This window comes from Girardinichthys multiradiatus, chromosome 22, assembly GCF_021462225.1.
Source record: "Girardinichthys multiradiatus isolate DD_20200921_A chromosome 22, DD_fGirMul_XY1, whole genome shotgun sequence".
Lineage (NCBI taxonomy): Eukaryota > Metazoa > Chordata > Actinopteri > Cyprinodontiformes > Goodeidae > Girardinichthys > Girardinichthys multiradiatus.
In genome coordinates, this window is record NC_061814.1 from 21673578 (window position 1) to 21678751 (window position 5174).

General features: G+C 41.7%; 1 long non-coding RNA gene across 1 annotated transcript; it reads left to right on the top strand.

The window, feature by feature from the left end:
* Positions 1–1029: 1029 nt before the first annotated feature.
* Positions 1030–1623, top strand: LOC124858972. The gene is made up of 3 exons (XR_007035982.1): positions 1030–1125; positions 1351–1444; positions 1526–1623. It is a non-coding gene; the product is annotated as an uncharacterized LOC124858972 (long non-coding RNA).
* The last annotated feature ends 3551 nt before the right edge of the window (positions 1624–5174 follow it).

Consider the following 5174-nt stretch of genomic DNA (forward strand, 5'->3'; position numbering starts at 1 on the left):
CATAAAATCCCGGTGTGCTTTACACCCTATTTCCAGATGTGTGCAACATTCAAATTAGTTTTTTTTTTAATACTGATGTTCAAAGGTCACACTCCCCTTGTAAAAACCAAGCTTACAATATTTAGAACATCAGGAAATGCAACTAAACTGCAAAAAGGAAAGTGACATTTTTGTCACAGGAGTTGAGCCAGGTGGTGATAATTTTACTCAATTTAATGCATGACTGACAAAGAGGTTTGCTTTCAGAAGAACAAACATGAATTGATCTCTGAGGAAGGCAGCTGTTTATGGGTCCTATTGTTCCTTTAAGTATTATAAGAAAACCATCTAACATGTAAAAGGAAATAAAACTGATTAGTTAAATTATAGACTTTAGAAACAAAAGGTTGTAGTTTTATCTTTCACTTTAAAGGTCTACATGCATTTCCAAAGATTTCCGGAGCTGATTAATTAATTAATTAATAAAATGCAGTCGTTATCCACTGAATTTAAATCAGAATCAGAATCAGAATCAGCTTTATTGCCAAGTTCGTGCATACAAACAAGGAATTTGACTCCGGTACACTTTGCTCTTTTGTTCTGTTTTTGCATTACAGAATATACAAATTTACAATTTACAATGTACAATATACACATATCTAATACAAAAGGTGCATTTGCAACATCTGTATGCTGTTGTTTTGTACTCTATTGAATGTTCATCAGAGAAACAACCTTGGGGAAGAAACTGTCTCTGTGGCGGCTGGTTTTAGAGAACAGTGCTCTGTAGCAGCGGCCTGAAGGTAAAACTCTAAACAGTCTATGTGCAGGGTGTGTGGGGTCTGCAGAGATTTTGGCAGCTCTTTTCTTGACCCTAGACTTGTATAAGTCCTGGATGGAGGGAAGGTCAGCCCTGATTATTCTCTCTGCAGTCCTGATTATTCGTTAGGGTTAGGGTTAGGGTTTTGTCTGAAATGTGGGTTTGTTATGTAAATAATTTCAGTTTACTGTTAAATTTTATCATATATCTGCATACCTTTTTTATTCCAGACAGAAGCAATCATCCAACGACTTGAAAGTATTCTGTCAGTTCCAGGAAACGGAGCTGAAAATCAACAGTTTATCCTCGAAGTTCTTCTGCCACAGGTGAGCTGAATTATGTACCAAAATTAACAATTAGACAGAAAACACTCATACCATAGGTTTCTAAGTAGCAATGTGTCAATGGACTGGAGCATAAAAGTACTTTCTAATTTGGTAAATCACTGTGTATTATACTTAGAATTAAAATAATTGAATATAAAATTGCTGTTGAACCTGTAATTTTATTATAGCTGTTGTTAAAATGTGTTTTTGTTGGTTGTGATACAGTGGTTGCAAAGAAGCAACAACATGTGCCGATATCAAGCAGAAACTGTGCTTATGAAGACCAAGTCTGTCAAAGAAAATGACGGGTGACTAACATGTGAGGATGAAGACCTATGTATACACCTGTCAGGATAGAGTGCAGTACTGGCTCATTTACTGATTGTTATTTTGCTTTCAGAGATCAGAAAATGACAACGGAAGCCGAGGAAATGATAACAGAAGCCAAAGGCACAGAAAAGGTTAAAAAGTTTTTCAACAGCAGCCACTTGATGGAACCACCTACTGTTTCTTTAGTAACTCATAGACATTTGTGTGTACATAGTTTCACTAAAGTTTTGACAGTTATTAAATAGCACATGTATCCAATAATATGGGATTGATAGAGCTTTGATTATGTAAAGCAAATATGAAAGTATAAAAATATAAGCTAATTTGCAATACTGTAACAATATTAACAGGTAACAGCATCCACATACTCAATACCCTCAACAAACTGTCTTTTTTCACAACATGTTGACTGACAGCCAGACTGCAGCTCATTGGTGCCAAAAAACAATATTTGAGTGTAGAGTCACACTTCCAAATGTACTTGACATGGACAGCACTGAACAAACTGAAACCCTCGAGGCCATAAAGAACTGGGAAGATGAACATGATGACAGCTCTCCAGCTGAACTTTTAACTTTTGTATTTCAAAAAAAGGAGGACTATGAAAAATTCTGCATAGAAATTATGGATGTACAAAATCTAAACATTTTTGCCAGGTTTGAGGAAGACTAATTAGTCTTTGTGGACACTAAAGAGTATAGCCAAAGTAAATGTACAACAGTGACCCTCTGGCACTTTCTGGCATGCTCTCGGACCCCGTGGCATCCCCTGGCACTTTATGACATCCTCTGGCACCCAGTGGCACCCTCTGGCATCCCCTGGCACCTTCTGGCATCCTGTGGCACCCCGTGGCATCCCCTGGCACCTTCTGGCATCCTCTGGCACCCCTTGGCACTTTCTGGCATCCTCTGGCACCTTTTGGCATCCTCTGGCACCCCGTAGTATTCCCTGGCACCTTCTGGCACTTTCTGGCATCCTCTGGCACCCCGTGGCACCCTCTGGCATCCCCTGGTACCTTCTGGCATCCTGTGGTACCCCGTGGCACCCTCTGGCACCCCTGGTACCTTCTGGCACTTTCTGGCATCCTCTGGCACCCCGTGGCACTTTCTGGCATCCTCTGGCACCTTTTGGCATCCTCTGGGACCCCGTGGCATACCCTGGGACCTTCTGGCACTTTCTGGCATCCTCTGGCACCCCGTGTCACCCTCTGGCATCCCCTGGCACCTTCTGGCATCCTGTGGCACCCGGTGTCTCCCTCTGGCATCCCCTGGTACCTTCTGGCACTTTCTGGCATCCTCTGGCACCCTGTGGCATTTTCTGGCATCCTCTGGCACCTTTTGGCATCCTCTGGCACCCCATGGCATCCCCTGGCACCTTCTGGCACTTTCTGGCATCCTCTGGCACCCTCTGGCATCCCCTGGCACCTTCTGGCATCCTGTGGCACCTTCTGGCATCCCTTGGCACCTTCTGGCACTTTCTGGTATCCTCTGGCACCCCGTGGCACTTTCTGGCATCCTCTGGCACCTTCTAGCATCCTGTGACACCCCATGGCACCCTCTGGCATCCTCTGGCACCCTTGTGGCAGCCTTATTGCCTGGGACGTCCAGGGTGTTTTTAAGCATTTACTTATGAGTGACAATAAACTGGCTGTTTGTGCAATAAATCTTCGTCATCCTTTCAGCACGTCACACATACATATAGTGCTATTTATTTTCCATCTCAAGTAAGGACAATCACCTTCTGTTATGGGTCTAAAGCTGTTTATTAAATAATAATCAATAATGACATCATCATTTAAAAGTAACAGGCTATAACAACAATGACAACTCATTTGCCGATTATCAACATTAGCCAACCACCGTGGCAGGCCTTTACGGCCGGTCTGGCACCTTCTCGCATCCTCGCGGAATCCTCTGGCACCCTCCGGTAGGCTGTGGCAACTGCCAATTCTGCCTGCCACTGCCACAAATTGAGCTCGGCCCTGCAGCTGTGGGATGGGGCGGCTCACTCTGTCGGCCGGCCGAACTGCACGTTACTGCGTTATCCATGGTGATGCGGTCCCGTTGTCCTTCCTTCAGGCCGGGAAAACTGCTCCACTCGGCGTTGTAGAGACAGGGCCTCTGCTGGGAACTCTCTGCAACACAGTTTGCTTCTGTAGACTTCAGAGAGAAAGTCAGGCAAGGCTTGTACCTTAATTACCCTGTTCATGAATGAAAACCGGATACTCAAACAGCAATTCATTCCTACTTAACTTAGTGCATGTGATCGTGTGATTGTATGACACTCTTGGATCCAGTTTGAAGAGTTATTTCTATTTGCCAGCAAAGAGACATTATCGCGCTGTGTCCCTCCTTCCAGTTCCGCTGGGGACCTGCGTGGAAGAGGTCAGTTTGTTGCAAAAGCGGAGTTTTTATTCAAACAGGGATGTCACAGGAAGTACGCTGTTATTCCCTGTTCCTGGCTGTGCTGGAAGTAGGTTAATGAGATTTATTTTGAAAGTCCCAGAAAAGTTCTTATTGGCCTTTCATGTTGTAACCATGGCTGGGGTCCCAACATATTTAACAGCTGAGTTGTTGGAATTGGTTCTTGTCTGCCTAGCTTAGCATAAACATGGCAATAAAACTTGCCACAAGATCTACAGAAATGTCCACTTATTTATATTTTTTCACTTTACAAAAACATGAAGTAGTGCTGAAGAAATCATATATTTTTGTAGTTTGTTTTACTTTTTACATAACCTGCACAGACTTAACAGAAATGTTTCTTGATAAACTAACGTTACACAAACAGAGCAATATTTTGGACCCGCCGGAAGGCCCTAACAGATTTCCATGGTCTATGTTTTTTTTGACACACATAAATTACAGAACAAAAAACTAATTTTGATATCAGACGATGATAACCAGAGAGAATCAAAAATACAGTTTTGAAATGATAATTAAATTTAATAGAAGAAAGAAGCTATATAAACTACTCTCGCCCCACATGAAAGATGAAATGCCTGCTAAGCCTAGTACTTGGTTGTGTTACCCTTGTCAGCAACAACTGTCATCAAGCTTTTGTGATTTTTGAGAATGTGTATTTGGACGAACTGTGGCCCAGTCTTCTTTAAAGGATTGTTTAAATTCAGCAACATTGGTGGGTATTAAAGCATGAATGGCCTGTTTATGGTCATGTCCCACCAATTCATTTTGATTTAAGTCTAGACTTTGACTACACCATCTCAAAACTTTAATTTAGTTTTTTTGTTTGGTTGGTTGTTTTATAAACCATTTAAAGGTTAGTTTGCTGCTGTGCTTTGGATCATTTTCTTGCTGCATAACCCAAGTGTGGTTCAACTTATGGTCACAAACACCAAAGCAGTCCCAGAACATCACATTATAGTCACCGTCTTTGACTGTCGGTACAATCTTTACTTCTGAGATGTTGTGTTTGTTTTACTTCATAAGTAACACAATGCACACCCAAAATGTTTGACTTTTGTTACCTCCTAAATGAGTCACTGATGCACTTTTGGAATAATGCAGGTAGGCCTGCCATTCTGAGAAGGTTCACATAATTCTATATTTCCTCCATTTGAAAATTATGACTCATTGTACATTGGTTCCCCTTTTCTATACTGATAGAGATCATTGACTTTATTTCTTATCTGTTTTTGAATTTCCGCTTTGGTATATAAGGATTTTGTACAGTACACCAATAATTAGAAATATATAAGT